The sequence below is a fragment of the Arachis hypogaea genome, chromosome 10 (genome assembly GCF_003086295.3).
Source record: "Arachis hypogaea cultivar Tifrunner chromosome 10, arahy.Tifrunner.gnm2.J5K5, whole genome shotgun sequence".
NCBI classification, from domain to species: domain Eukaryota; kingdom Viridiplantae; phylum Streptophyta; class Magnoliopsida; order Fabales; family Fabaceae; genus Arachis; species Arachis hypogaea.
In genome coordinates this window covers 70,326,779-70,342,986 of record NC_092045.1, presented here as the reverse complement: position 1 = coordinate 70,342,986, position 16,208 = coordinate 70,326,779, and the positions used below count along the sequence as shown (strand labels likewise).

The following is a 16,208-nucleotide window of genomic DNA, read 5'->3' as shown; positions in this document are numbered from 1 at the left end:
TTAAAGTGGCTTTAGATAGATCAGAGACTATGTTTGCTAAGCTAGAGGGGCCCTGCTCAGAATTCTCTGTCTGTTGCTGAGAAGATGATGGAAAAAGCTTGCTATTGCTAAACCTGTTTCTTCCACCATTATTAAAGCCTTGTTGGGGCTTTTGTTGATCCTTCCATGAGAAATTTGGATGATTTCTCCATGAGGGATTATAGGTGTTTCCATAGGCTTCACCCATGTAATTCACCTCTGCCATTGCAGTGTTCTCAGGATCATAAGCTTCTTCTTCAGAAGATGCTTCTTTAGTACTGTTGGATGCATTTTGCAATCCATTCAGACTCTGAGAAATCATGTTGACTTGCTAAGTCAACATTTGGTTCTGAGCCAATATGGCATTCAGAGCATCAATTTCAAGAACTCCCTTCTTTTGAGGCGTCCCATTAATCACAAGATTCCTCTCAGAGGTGTACATGAATTGGTTATTTGCAACCATGTCAATGAGTTCTTGAGCTTCTACAGGCGTTTTCTTTAGGTGAATGGATCCACCTGCAGAATGGTCCAGTGACATCTTAGAGAACTCAGATAGACCATCATAGAATATATCCAAAATGGTCCACTTTGAAAGCATTTCAGGAGGACACTTTTTGGTCAACTGCTTGTATCTTTCCCAAGCTTCATAGAGGAATTCACCATCTTTTTGCCTGAAGGTCTGAACATCCACTCTAAGCTTGCTCAGCTTTTGAGGAGGAAAAAACTTGGCCAAGAAGGCCGTGACCAGCTTATCCCAAGAGTCCAGGCTGTCTTTAGGTTGTGAGTCCAACCATGTTCTAGCCCTGTCTTTTACAGCAAAAGGGAAAAGCATGAGCCTGTAGACTTCAGGATCTACTCTATTAGTCTTAACAGTATCACAGATCTGTAAGAACTCAGTTAAAAATTGATAGGGATCTTCTGATGGAAGTCCACGAAACTTGCAGTTTTGTTGCATTAGAGCAACTAGTTGAGACTTCAGCTCAAAATTGTTTGCTCTAATGGCAGGGATTGAGATGCTTCTTCCATAAAAATTGGAAGTAGATGTAGTATAATCACCCAGCATCCTCCTTGCATTATTGTTGGGTTCGGCCATGTCTCCTTCTTTTTTGAGATTCTCTGTAAGGTTTTCTCTGAATTGTTGTGCTTTAGCTTCTCTTAGCTTCTTCTTCAGAGTCTTTTCAGGTTTAGGATCTACTTCAACAAGAATGTCCTTGTCCTTGCTCCTGCTCATATGAAAAAAAAGAAAACAGAAAAGAAGAGGAATCCTCTATGTCACAGTATAGAGATTCCTTTATGTGAGTAGAAGAAGAAAAGAATAAAAGAATGAGGAGAGAGGGTTCGAATTTTTAGATGAAGAGAAGTGTTAGTAAATAAATAAAATAAATAGAAAGTGATGAGAGGAGGAGAATTTCGAAAATTATTTTTCAAAAAAAGTTAGTGATTTTCGAAAATTAAGAGAAGAAATAAAATTAAAATTAAAATTTGAAACAGTTAGTTAATTAAAAGAATTTTGAAAAAGAGGGAGGTAATTTTCGAAAATGATGAAAGATAAAAGTAGTTAGGTGGTTTTGAAAAAGATAAGAAATAGTAAAACAAACAAAAAGTCAATTAGTTAGTTGAAAAAGATTTGAAAATCAATTTTGAAAAGATAAGGAGTTAGAAAAGATTTTTGAAATTGATTTTGAAAAAAATATATGATTGAAAAGATATGATTGATATTTGTTTTGAAAAAGATTTGATTTTTAAAATTAAAATTGATTACTTTGACTAACAAGAAACTAAAAGATATGATTCTAGAATTTAAAGATTGAACCTTTCTTAACAAGAAAGTAACAAACTTCAAATTTTTGAATTAATCACATTAATTGTTAGTAAAGTTTTCGAAAATCATGAAATAAAGATAAGAAAAAGATTTTGAGAATCAATTTTAAAAATTTTAAAAAAATAATAAAAAGAATGAAAAAGATTTGATTTTTGAAAAAGATTTTGAAAAGATAAGATTTTTAAAAATAAAATCTTGACTTGACTAGCAAGAAACAACTTATTTTAAAAAAATTTTACCAAGTCAACCCAAAGATTTCGAAAATTATGAGTAAAACAAGGAAAAGATATTTTTTTTGAATTTTTAGTGATGAGAGAGAAAAACACAAATATGACCCAAAACATGAAAATTTTGGATCAAAACCAACGATGCATGCAAGAACACTATGAATGTCAAGATGAACACCAATAACACTTTGAAGATCAAAATGAACATCAAGACTTATTTTTGAAAAATTTTCAAGAGAGAAAAACATGCAAGACACCAAACTTAGAGATTTTTTAATGCTTAGACACTATGAATGCAAAAATGCATATGAAAAACAACAAAAAACACAAAACAAGAAAATTTAAAAATCAAACAAGAAGACTTGTCAAGAACAACTTGAAGATCATGAAGAAAACCATGCATGAGTTTTTTAAAAAATGCACAAATTTTAAAAAACATGCAATTGACACCAAACTTAAAAATTGACACTAGACTCAAACAAGAAACACAAAACTTTTTGGTTTTTATGATTTTATTAATTTTTTTGGGTTTTTCAAAAATTTCTTTTTGGAAAAACGAAAATAAATAAAAATTTTTGAAAGATTTTTGAAAAATTATTGAAAAGAAAATTACCTAATCTGAGCAACAAGATGAACCGTCAGTTGTCCAAACTCAAACAGTCCCCAGCAACTGCGCCAAAAACTTGATACGAAAAATTGACTCATACTTTTCACAACTCGAACAATTCCTTGTAATGGCTCCAAAAACTTGGTGCACAATACTATGGTTCACACACATTCTTCACAACTTCGCACAACTAACCAGCAAGTGCACTAGGTCGTCCAAGTAATAAACCTTACGTGAGTAAGGGTCGATCCCACGGAGATTGTTGGTATGAAGCAAGCTATGGTCATCTTGCAAATCTCAGTCAGGCGGATAATAATGGTTATAATGGTTTTCGAATATAAAGATAAATAAAGCATAAAATAAAGATAGAGATACTTATGTAATTTATTGGTGGAAATTTCAGATAAGCGCATGAAGATACGTGTTCCTTCTGAATCTCTGCTTTCCTGCTGCTTTCATCTAATCATTCTTACTCCTTTCCATGGCAAGCTGTATGTAGAGCGTCACCGTTGTCAATGGCTACTTCCCATCCTCTCAATGAAAATGGTCCAAATGCGCTGTCACAGCATGGCTAATAATCTGTCGGTTCTCGATCATGTTGGAATAGAATCCAGTGATTCTTTTGCGTTTGTCACTATGCCCAACACTCGCGAGTTTGAAGCTCTTCACAGTCATCCCATCTCAGATCCTACTCAGAATACCACAAACAAGGTTTAGACTTTCCGGATCTTAGGAATAGCCGCCAATAATTCTAGCTTATACCACGAAGACTCCGATCTTTCGGAATGGAGGCTAAGAGATACGCGCTCAATCTAAGGTAGAACGGAAGTGGTTGTCAGGCACGCGTTCATAGGTGAGAATGATGATGAGTGTCACGGATCATCACATTCATCATGTTGAAGTGCAGCAAATATCTTAGAATAAGAATAAGCTGAATTGAATAGAAGAATAATAGTAATTGCATTAATACTTGAGGAACAGCAGAGCTCCATACCTTAATCTATGGTGTGTAGAAACTCCACCGTTGAAAATACATAAGTGATAATAGTTCAGGCATGGCCGAATGGCCAGCCTCCACAAAAGTCTAAGATAGCATAACTGATCAAAGATCTGGTCAAAGACAAACGCCTAGTACAATAGTAAAAAGTTCTATTATACTAAACTAGCTACTAGGGTTACAGAGATAAGTAATTGATGTAGAAATCCACTTCCGGGGACCACTTGGTGTGTGCTTGGGCTGAGCTTGAGCTTTACACATGCAGAGGCTTCTCTTGGAGTTAAACGCCAAGTTGTAACATGTTTTTGGTGTTTAACTCTGGTTTGTGATGTGTTTCTGGCATTTTACTCCAGAATGCAGCATGGAACTGGCGTTGAACGCCAGTTTGCGTCATTTAAACTCGAATAAAGTATAGACTATTAAATATTGCTGGAAAGCCCTGGATGTCTACTTTCCAACTCAATTGAGAGTGCGCCATTTGGAATTCTGTAGCTCTAGAAGATCCATTTCGAGTGCAGAGAGGTCAGAATCCAACAACATCTGTAGTCCTTTTTCAGCTTCCTATCCGATTTTTGCTCAGGTCCCTCAATTTCAGCCAGAAAATACCTGAAATCATAGTAAATTCCAAAAATGTGAATTTTGTATAAAAACTAATAAAAACATCCTTAAAAGTAGCTAGATCTTACTAAAAACTACCTAAAAACAATGCCAAAAAGCGTATAAATTATCCGCTCATCAACTACCTGGTAACTCTGCATAATTATTTAAATAATTTTCAAGTTTTAGAAAATAAAGATGATTCTTCTGATAAAGTTGAATCAGATAGGATTAGTAAATTTACTTATTGTATTATGTTTGATTCGACACTTCCAGTCAAATTTAGTTACGATTTCCCTATTACTTCTAATGAAACTAATGATGTGAGTCGGACTATCGATTTAATAGCAGAGGCTCATTGTGTAAAAAATAAAATTAGTGATGATTTAATCAAAGATCAAGTTTCTCCTATTTCTAATGATTCTATCGATTTTACTTTCGATTGTATTTATGATTTGGAGCCTTTGTGATTTGAAAAATATTGAACTAAAGAGGACGATCATTATAAAGGGTTCGAATCTCAGGATCCTTTAGAAGAAATTAATTTGGGGACTCATGATGACGTTCAAATTATGTATCTTTGTAAAGATCTTGTTAATCCTTTCCGAACTGAGCTTTCCAATCTATTACATGAATTTAAAGATTGTTTTGCATGGGATTATCATGAGATGCCTGGTCTTGATCGTTCATTAGTAGAACATCGATTAGCATTGAAACCTAATGCTCGACCAGTGAAGCAAACTCCGAGACGTTTTGCTCCTGAAATTAATATAAAGATTAAGGAAGAAATAGAACACTTGATCAAAGCAAAGTTTATTCAAACTGCTCGGTATGTGGAATGGGTTTCAAATATCGTCTTAGTAATGAAGAAAAATGGAAAATTAAGGGTATGTATCGATTTTCGCAATTTAAATAATGCTACCCCAAAGGATGAATATTTCATGCCAATTGCCAATATGTTAATCAATTCTACAGCAGGAAATGAAATTCTTAGTTTCATGGACGATTATTCTGGATACAACTAGATTTTCATTGCGGAAGATGATGTGGCTAAAACTGCTTTCCGTTGTCCTGGAGCTTTAGGTACATATGAGTGGGTGGTTATGCCTTTTGGTTTAAAAAATGCTGGAGCGACATATCAGCGGGCAATGAATGCCATTTTTCATGAGTTTACCAGAAAATTTATGGAAGTATATATCGATGATGTGATGGTCAAATCGATTTGTGTAAGTCAACATATTGATCATTTAAGAAAGGCGTTCTTTACTATGAGGAAAAAAGGATTAAAAATGAATCCTTTGAAATGTGCATTTGGGGTATCGGCTGAAAATTTCTTAGGATTTGTTGTTCATAAAAAAAGGGATAGCTATCGATAAAAATAAAGCTGATGTCATATTAGCATTGTCTGCGCTCAAATCGAAGAAGGAAGTACAGTCGTTTTTGGGAAAAGTGAATTATCTTCGGACTGTTTGCACCTTTAGTAAAATTGAAAAATGATTCACATTTTGAGTAGACCGCAATCATCAATTGGCGTTTGATTCGATTAAAACTTATTTGTCTCAAGCCCCTATTATGGCAAATGTTCGACGTTCTGAACCTTTAAAATTATACATTGCAACAACTGAAACTACTATAGGTTGTATGTTAGCCCAAGATGATGAAAATGGGAATGAACGAGCAGTTTATTATCTTAGTCGAGTTTTAACTGAGATTAAAACGAGGCATTCCCCGATTGAAAATTGTGCTTATCTTTATATCATGCTTGTATGAAAATAAAGTGTTACATGGTGGCTAAAACAGTGAAATTTATATCACAAACTGATCTCGTAAAATATATGTTGAGTTTTCCTATGTTAAGGAGACGGTTGGGGAAATGGAAGTTGGCATTAACAGAATTTGATTTACAACATGTTTCAGCTAAGGTTGTCAAAGGTCAGATCATTGCAGACTTTCTTATGGATAATTTGAAAGTTCTGAATGACCAGTGGGCAAATATAGTTAATGTGGAAATCAACTATTGAAAATTGTATTTTGATGGGTCTAAGCATAAAGATGGCGCAGGGGTTAGAATCTTCATTATTTCACAAGAGGGTACTCTATCAGAATTTTTATTCGAGTTAAAGTATCCTTATTCTAATAATGTGGCTAAATATGAGGCTCTAATTTTGGGTCTTAAGATTTTAATCGATAAAGGAGCTTTAGAAGTTCAGATTTTAGGGGATTCACAGTTAGTTTTAAAGTAGTTCTCAAAAGAATATAAGTTAATAATGAGATGTTACAGAAATATTTAGTAACTGCTTGGGAGTTATTAACGTCTTTTCAGAAGTTTTCTCTGGTATATATCTCTAGAATTCATAATGAAATTGCTAACGAGTTAGCCCAAATTGCTTCGAGATATCGGGTTGGTCTAGAAACTCTAAAGAAATTATCTGGTATCCATAAAATTTTAATTCCAGCAAATGAAAGAGAAGTTTTTTGTGTGGATGAATAGGAGAATTCTGATTGGAGAAAACCTATTGCTCATTATTTGAGAGATCCCAGTATTACAATCAATAGAAAGGTTAAGTTACAAGCAATGAACTTTGTTTTAATGGCTGATGAGTTATACAAAAAAAGGGATTGATGGAAGTTTATCAAGATGATTAAGTCAAGAAGATCAAAATATTGCTTTGGGTGAAGTTCATAATGGAATATGTGGTGCACATCAAGCAGGAAAGAAAATGAAATGGTGTTATATCGCAATCATGTATACTGGCCATCTATGATAAAAGATTGTATCAATTATGCAAAGGCATGTCAAGAGTGTCAGAAACATGGCTCGATACAACAGATTCCAGTAGCCGAGTTACATTCGATAATAAAGCCATGGCCATTCAGAGGTTGGGCTTTGGATTTAATTGGGTTAATTCACCCTCCTTCATCTAAACAGCACAAATTTATTTTAGTAGCTATTGATTATTTCACAAAATGGGTCGAAGAAATTCCCCTAATAGAAGTTGGTCAAAGTGAAATAATAGACTTTGTCGAGGAACATATTATTCATCGATTTGGTATTCCTCAGACGTTAAGTACTGACCAAGGAATCATGTTTACTAGTCAGAGAGTTAAGAATTTTGCAACCTCAAGGAGGATTAATATGGTTACTTCGACTCCTTATTATGCACAGGCTAATGGGCAAGTAGAGGCAGCAAATAAAATTCTGATAACTCTGATTAAAAAGCATATTGGAAATAAGCCTCGTACATGGCATGAAACTTTAAGCCAAGTACTATAGGCTTATCGAAATTTGCCAAGAGGATCAACTGGAACTTCACCTTATAAATTGGTGTATGGTCATGATGCAATATTACCATTGGAAATTAATTTAAATACTTTAAGGGTATCATAACAGAATAATTTTCTAGTTGATGATTATTGGAATGCAATGTTTGATGAGTTAAATGAATTAGATTCGGAACGAATCCTGGCACTCGATAATGTGATTCGACAAAAAGAAAGTGTGGCTCGAAGTTACAATCATCGAATTAAAGAAAAGTCTTTCCACATAGGCGAATTAGTTTTAAAGGTCATTTTACCGATGGAAAAGAAGTCGAGATTTCTAGGTAAATGGTCCCATAGTTGGGAAGGTCCTTTTCAAATAATAGGGACATATTCTAGAAATGCCTATCAAATTAAAGATATCGAGTCAAGAAAGGTGATTAATTCGATCCATGGAAAATACTTAAAACTCTTCTATTGTTGGCAAACTTAGAAGTTCAACATATATTAAAGTTCAGAAAAGATGGAAATTACTACAAAATAAAGTTAGAAATAAAAAAGGAATTTGAGGTGCCTGGTGCACGAAATTGTGATCATTAATGGCGCCATCAACATGGTACGCTCAATTGCAATCTCAACTCTTTATCACAACTTCGCACAACTAACCAGCAAGTGCACTGGGTCGTCCAAGTAATAAACCGTACACGAGTAAGGGTCGATCCCACGGAGATTGTTGGTATGAAGCAAGCTATGGTCATCTTGTAAATCTCAGTCAGGCGAATTCAAATGGTTATGGAGGATTGATAACTAAAAGATGAATAAAACATAAAATAAAGATAGAGATACTTATGTAATTCATTGGTGAGAATTTCAGATAAGTGTTTGGAGATGCTTTGTCCCTTCCGTCTCTCTGCTTTCCTACTGTCTTCATCCAATCCTTCTTACTCCTTTCCATGGCAAGCTGTATGTTGGGCATCACCGTTGTCAATGGCTACAGTCCCGTCCTCTCAGTGAAAATGTTCAACGCGCTCTGTCACAGCACGGCTATTCATCTGTCGGTTCTCGATCAGTTGGAATAGAATCCAGTGATTCTTTTGCGTCTGTCACTAACGCCCCACAATCGTGAGTTTGAAGCTCGTCACAATCATTCAATCCCTGAATCCTACTCGAAATACCACAGACAAGGTTTAGACTTTCCGGATTCTCAAGAATGCCGCCATCAATTCTAGCTTATACCACGAAGATTCTGATTAAGGAATCCAAGAGATAAACATTCAAGCCTTGTTTGCATGTAGAACGGAGGTGGTTGTCAGGCACGCGTTCATAATTGAGAATGATGATGAGCGTCACATAATCATCACATTCATCATGTTCTTGGGTGCGAATGAATATCTTAGAAAAAGAATAAGCTGAATTGAATGGAAAATAGTAGTAATTGCATTAATACTCGAGGTACAGCAGAGCTCCACACCTTATTCTATGGTGTGTAGAAACTCCACCGTTGAAATTACATAAGTGATAATGGTGATCATTGGCTTCGGCCCCAGAGAGGGAACCAGTAGAACCAAGATGAAAATACAATAGCAAAAGGTCCTATTTATAGAGAACTAGTAGCTTAAGGTTTACAAAAATGAGTAAATGACGTAAAAATCCACTTACGAGCCCACTTGGTGTGTGCTTGGGCTGAGCATTGAAGCTTCCATGTGTAGAGACTTTTCTTGGAGTTAAACGCCAGCTTTTGTGCCAGTTTGGGCGTTTAACTCCCACTTCTGTGCCAGTTCCGGCATTAAACGCCAGGAATTCTTGAGCTGATTTGGAACGCCAGTTTGGGCCATCAAACCTCGGGCAAAGTATGGACTATTATATATTGCAGAAAATCCCAGGATGTCTACTTTCCAACGCAATTGAGGGCGCACCAATTGGGCTTCTGTAGCTCTAGAAAATCTACTTCGAATGCAGGGAGGTCAGAATCCAACAGCATCTGCAGTCCTTTTTCAGCCTCTAAATCAGATTTTTGCTCAGGTCCCTCAATTTCAGCCAGAAAATACCTGAAATCACAGAAAGACACACAAACTCATAGTAAAGTCCAGAAAAGTGAATTTTAAATAAAAACTAATAAAAATATAATAAAAACTAACTAAAACATAATAAAAATAATGCCAAAAAGTGTATAAATCATCCGCTCATCACAACACCAAACTTAAATTGTTGCTTGTCCCCAAGCAACTGAAAATCATTAGGATAAAAAGAAGAGAATATACAATGAATTCCAAAAACATCTATGAAGATCAGTATTAATTAGATAAGCGGGGCTTTTAGCTTTTTGCCTCTGAGCAGTTTTGGCATCTCACTTTATCTTTTGAAATTCAGAATGATTGGCTTCTATAGGAACTCAGAATCCGGATAGTGTTATTGATTCTCCTAGTTAAGTATGATGATTCTTGAACACAACTACTTTATGAGTCTTGGCCATGGCCCAAAGCACTCTGTTTTCCAGTATTACCACCGGATACATCCATGCCACAGACACATAACTGGGTGAACCTTTTCAGATTGTGACTCAACTTTGCTAGAGTCCCCAATTAGAGGTGTCCAGGGTTCTTAAGCACACTCTTTTTGCTTTGGATCACGACTTTAACCGCTCAGTCTCAAGTTTTCATTTGACACCTTCACGCCACAAGCACGTGGTTAGGGACAGCTTGGGTTAGCCGCTTAGGCTAGGATGTTATTCCTGTAGGCCCTCCTATCCACTGATGCTCAAAGCCTTGGATCCTTTTTATTACCCTTGCCTTTTGGTTTAAAGGGCTATTGGATTTTTCTGCTTGCTCTTTCTTTCTCTTTTTTTTTTGAATTCACTGCTTTTTCTTGCTCAAGAATCATTTTTATGATTTTTCAGATCCTCAGTAACATGTCTCCTTTTTCATCATTCTTTCAAGAGCCAATAATTTTAACATTCATGAACAACAAATTCAAAAGACATATGCACTGTTCAAGCATAAATTCAGAAATCAAAAGTATTGCCACCACATCAAAATAATTAATCTGTTATAAAATTCGAAATTCATGCAATTCTTCTCTTTTTCAATTAAGAACATTTTTCATTTAAGAAAGGTGATGGATTTATAGGACATTCATAACTTTAAGGCATAGACACTAAGACACTAATGATCATAAGACATAAACATAAATAAAAGATAAAGCATAATTTTCGAAAAACAGAAAAATAGAGAACAATGAGATTAAAGAACGGGTCCACCTTAGTGATGGCGGCTTGTTCTTCCTCTTGAAGAAATTATGGAGTGCTTGAGCTCCTCAATGTCTCTTCCTTGCCTTTGTTGCTCCTCTCTCATGATTCTTTGATCTTCTTTAATTTCATGGAGGAAGATAGAATGTTCTTGGTGCTCCACCCTTAGTTGTCCCATGTTGGAACTCAATTCTCCTAGGGAGGTGTTGATTTGCTCCCAATAGTTTTGTGGAGGAAAGTGCATCCCTTGAGGCATCTCAGGGATTTCATGATGAGGAATCTCCTCATGTCCATGAGTGGGATCTCTTGTTTGCTCCATCCTCTTCTTAGTGATGGGCTTGTCCTCATCAACGAGGATGTCTCCCTCTATGTTAATTCCAACTGAATTACAGAGGTAACAAATGAGATGAGGGAAGGCTAACCTTGCCAAGGTAGAGGACTTGTCCGCCACCTTATAAAGTTCTTGGAATATAACCTCATGAACTTCTACTTCCTCTCCAATCATGATGCTATGAATCATGATAGCCCGGTCTATAGTGACTTCAGACCGGTTGCTAGTGGGAATGATTGAGCGTTGGATAAACTCCAACCATCCCCTAGCCACGGGCTTGAGGTCATGCCTTCTCAGTTGAACCGGCTTCCCTCTTAAATCTCTCTTCCATTGAGTGCCCTCTTCACAAATGTCTATGAGGACTTGGTCCAACCTTTGATCAAAGTTGACCCTTCTAGTGTAGGGGTGTTCATCTCCTTGCATCATGGGCAAGTTGAATGTCAACCTTACATTTTCCGGACTAAAATCTAAGCATTTCCCCCAAACCATTGTAAGCCAATTCTTTGGGTCCGGGTTCACACTTTGATCATGGTTCTTGGTAATCCATGCATTGGCATAGAACTCTTGAACCATTAAGATTCCGACTTGTTGAATGGGGTTGGTAAGAACTTTCCAACCTCTTCTTCGGATCTCATGTTGGATCTCCGGATATTCACTCTTTTTGAGTTTGAAAGGGACCTCGGGGATCACATTCTTCATGGCCACAACTTCATAGAAGTGGTCTTGATGCACCCTTGAGATAAATCTCTCCATCTCCTATGACTCGGAGGTGGAAGCTTTTGCCTTCCTTTTCCTCTTTCTAGAGGTTTCTCCGGCCTTAGGTGCCATAAATGGTTATGGAAAAACAAAAAGCAACGCTTTTACCACACCAAACATAGAAGATTTGCTCGTCCTCGAGCAAAACAAGAAAGAAGAGAGTAGAAGAAGAAATAATAGAGGAGATGGAGGGGGGCTTTATGTTTCGGCCAAGGGGGAGAAGTAGTATTTAGGTTGTGTGAAAATGAAGGAGCGAAGATGGGTTTATATAGGGATGGAGAGGGGGGTATGTTTCGGCCATTATGGGTGGGTTTGGGAGGGAAAGTGGTTTGAATTTGAGTGGTGAGGTAGGTGGGGTTTTATGAAGGATGGATGTGAGTGGTGAAGAGAATGGTGGGATTTGAAAGGTGAGGGTTTTTGGGGAAGAGGTATTGAGGTGATTGGTGAATGGGTGAAGAAGAGAGAGAGTGGTGGGGTAGGTGGAGATCCTGTGGGGTCCACAGATCCTGAGGTGTCAAGGATAGCTCATCCCTGCACCAAGTGGCGTGCCAAATGCCCTTTCTGCCAATCCTGGCGTTAAACGCCGGGCTGCTACCCTTTTCTGGCGTTTAACGCCAGCTGCTTGCCCATTCCTGGCGTTAAACGCCAGTTTGGTGCCCCTTTCTGGCGTTAAACGCCCAGAATGGTGCCAGACTAGGCGTTAAACGCCCATTATGCTGTCTTCACTGGCGTTTAAATGCCAGCAAGTTTTCCTCCAGGGTCTGCTATTTTTTCTTTCTATTTTTCATTATGTTTTTGCTTTTTCAATTGATTTTGTGACTTCACATGATCATCAACCTACAGATAACATAAAATAACAAAGGAAAATAGATAAATATAACATTGGGTTGCCTCCCAACAAGCGCTTCTTTAATGTCAGTAGCTTGACAGTTGGCTCTCATGGAGCCTCACAGATGTTCAGAGCAATGTTGGAACCTCCCAACACCAAACTTAGAGTTTAACTGTGGGGGCTCTGTTTGACTCTGTTTTGAGAGAAGCTCTTCATGCTTCCTCTCCATGGTTACAGAGGGATATCCTTGAGCCTTAAACACAAAGGATTCTTCATTCACTTGAATGATCAATTCTCCTCTGTCAACATCAATCACAGCCTTTGCTGTGGCTAGGAAGGGTCTGCCAAGGATGATGGATTCAGCCATGCACTTCCCAGTCTCTAGGACTATGAAATCAACAGGGATGTAATGATCTTCAATCTTTACCAGAACATCCTCTACACGTCCATAAGCTTGTTTTCTTGAATTGTCTGCCATCTCTAGTGAGATTCTTGCAGCTTGTACCTCAAAGATCCCTAGCTTCTCCATTACAAAGAGAGGCATGAGGTTTATGCTTGACCCTAGGTCACACAGAGCCTTCTCAAAGGTCATGGTGCCTAATGTACAAGGTATTGAGAACTTCCCAGGGTCCTGTCTCTTTTGAGGTAATCTCTTCCTAGTCAAGTCATCCAGTTCTTTGGTGGGCAAAGGGGGTTCATCTTCCCAAGCCTCATTACCAAAAAACTTGTCATTTAGCTTCATGATTGCTCCAAGGTACTTAGCAACTTGCTCTTCAGTGACATCTTTGTCCTCTTCAGAGGAAGAATACTCATCAAAGCTCATGAATGGCAGAAGTAAATCCAATGGAATCTCTATGGTCTTAGTGTGAGCCTCAGATTCCCATGGTTCCTCATTAGGAAACTCATTGGAGGCCATTGGACGTCCATTGAGGTCTTCCTCAGTGGCGATCACTGCCTCTTCCTCCTCTCCAAATTCGGCCATGTTGATGGCCTTACACTCTCCTTTTGGATTCTCTTCTGTATTTCTTGGAAGAGTACTAGGAAGGAGTTTAGTAACTTTCTTACTCAGCTGACCCACTTATGCCTCTAAGTTTCTAATGGAGGACCTTGTTTCAGTCATGAAACTTTGAGTTGTTTTGATTAGATCAGAGACCATGGTTGCTAAGTTAAAGTGGCTCTGCTTAGAATTCTCTGTCTGTTGCTGAGAAGATGATGGAAAAGGCTTGCCATTGCTAAACCTGTTTCTTCCACCATTATTGTTGTTGAAACCTTGTTGAGGTCTCTGTTGATCCTTCCATGAGATATTTGGATGATTTCTCCATGAAGGATTATAGGTGTTTTTATAGGGTTCTCCCATGTAATTCACCTCTTCCATTGATGGGTTCTCAGGATCATAAGCTTCTTCTTCAGATGAAGCGTCCTTAGTATTGCCTGGTGCAGCTTACATTCCAGACAGACTTTGAGAAATCATATTGACTTGCTGAGTCAATATTTTATTCTGAGCCAATATGGCATTCAGAGTTTCAATCTCAAAAACTCCTTTCTTCTGATTCGTCCCATTGTTCATAGGATTCCTTTCAGAAGTGTACATGAATTGGTTATTTGCAACCATTTCAATGAGTTCTTGAGCTTCTGTAGGCGTCTTCTTCAAATGAAGAGATCCTCCAGCAGAGCTATCCAATGACATCTTGGACAGTTCAGACAGACCATCATAGAAGATACCTATGATGCTCCATTCAGAAAGCATGTCAGAAGGACACTTTCTGATCAATTGTTTGTATCTTTCCCAAGCTTCATAGAGGGATTCACCTTCCTTCTGTCTGAAGGTTTGGACTTTCACTCTAAGCTTACTCAATTTTTGAGGTGGAAAGAACTTTGCCAAGAAGGCATTGACTAGCTTTTCCCAAGCGTTCAGGCTTTCTTTAGGTTGTGAGTCCAACCATATCCTAGCTCTATCTCTTACAACAAAAGGGAATAGCATAAGTCTGTAGACCTCAGGGTCAACTCCATTGGTCTTGACAGTGTCACAGATTTGCAAGAATTCAGCTAAAAACGGATGAGGATCTTCCAATGGAAGTCCATGGAACTTGCAATTCTGTTGCATTAGAGAAACTAATTGAGGCTTAAGCTCAAAGTTGTTTCCTCCAATGGCAGGGATAGAGATGCTTCTCCCATAGAAGTCGGGAGTAGGTGCAGTAAAGTCACCCAGCACCTTCCTTGCATTGTTGGCATTGTTGTTGTTTTCGGCTGCCATGTCTTCTTCTTGTTTGAAGATTTTTGTTAGGTCTTCTACAAAGAGTAGTGCTTTAGCTTCTCTTAGCTTTCGCTTCAAGGTTCTTTCAGGTTCAGAATTAGCCTCAACAAGAATGCTTTTGTCTTTGCTCCTGCTCATATGAAAGAGAAGAGAACAAGAAAGTATGGAATCCTCTATGTCACAAGATAGAGATTCCTTCAGGTGTTAGAGGAAAAGAAGAATAGAAGGAGGAGGTAGAAGAATTCGAACTTATCAAGAGGGATAGAGTTCGAATTGTGCATTGAGGAGGAGTGTTAGTCCATAAATAGAAGGATGTGAGAAGAGGGGAAGAATTTTCGAAAATAAATTAAAAAATTTTGAAGAAATTTTGAAAAATTGAAGAATGATTTTCGAAAATTAAAGTTGGGAAAGAAATAAGTGATTTTTGAAAAAGATTTTTTAAAGAAGAAATCAAAAAGATATGATTGAAAAGTTATGGTTTTAAAAAGATATGATTGAAAAGAAATTTAAAAAGATTTGATTTTTTAAATTAATGACTTAGCTAACAAGAAATTTTAAAAGATATGATTCAGACATTAAACCTTTCTCAACAGAAGAGGCAACATACTTGAAATGTTTGAATCAAATCATTAATTGTTAGCAAGTATTTTTGAAAAATGGAAAGAAATTGATTTTCAAAAAATTATGAAAACTTGAAAAAAATTTGAATTAAAAACAAAATCTTCCCTCTTGTGCCATCCTAGCGTTAAACCCCCAGAATGGTATCCATTCTAGCGTTTAACGCCTAAAATGCTACCCCTTTGGGCGTTAAACGCCCAGCCAGGTACCCTGGCTGGCGTTTAAACGCCAGTTTTCCTTCCTCACTGGGCGTTTTGAACGCCCAGCTTTTACTGTGTAATTCCTCTGCTGTATATTCTGAATCTTCAATTCTCTGTATTATTGACTTTGAAAGACACAAATTAAATTTTTTTTTGAATTTTTAATGATGAGGAATAATCAAAATGAAACTAAGATCAAATAAACAATGCATGCAAGACACTAAACTTAGAAGTTTGTATACTATTGACACTAACAAATTGAGAATGCATATGAAAAACAGCAAAACACTCAAGACAAGAGAATTTAAAGATCAGAACAAGGAAATCATCAAGAATAACTTGAAGATCAATGAAGAACACAATGCATGCAATTTTTTGAAAATTAGATGAATGCAATTGACACCAAACTTAAAATTAGGCACTAGACTCAAACAAGAAACATAAAATTTT

The 16,208-nt window shown here is 37.1% G+C and overlaps 2 non-coding genes across 2 annotated transcripts; both read left to right on the top strand.

Annotated features, from left to right (window-relative positions):
- Positions 1-610: 610 nt before the first annotated feature.
- Positions 611-718, top strand: LOC112719184 (small nucleolar RNA R71). Its single transcript, XR_003161495.1, has one exon. It is a non-coding gene; the product is annotated as a small nucleolar RNA R71 (small nucleolar RNA).
- A 13,709-nt stretch (positions 719-14,427) lies between these two features.
- Positions 14,428-14,535, top strand: LOC112718740 (small nucleolar RNA R71). Its single transcript, XR_003161066.1, has one exon. It is a non-coding gene; the product is annotated as a small nucleolar RNA R71 (small nucleolar RNA).
- Positions 14,536-16,208: the final 1,673 nt, after the last annotated feature.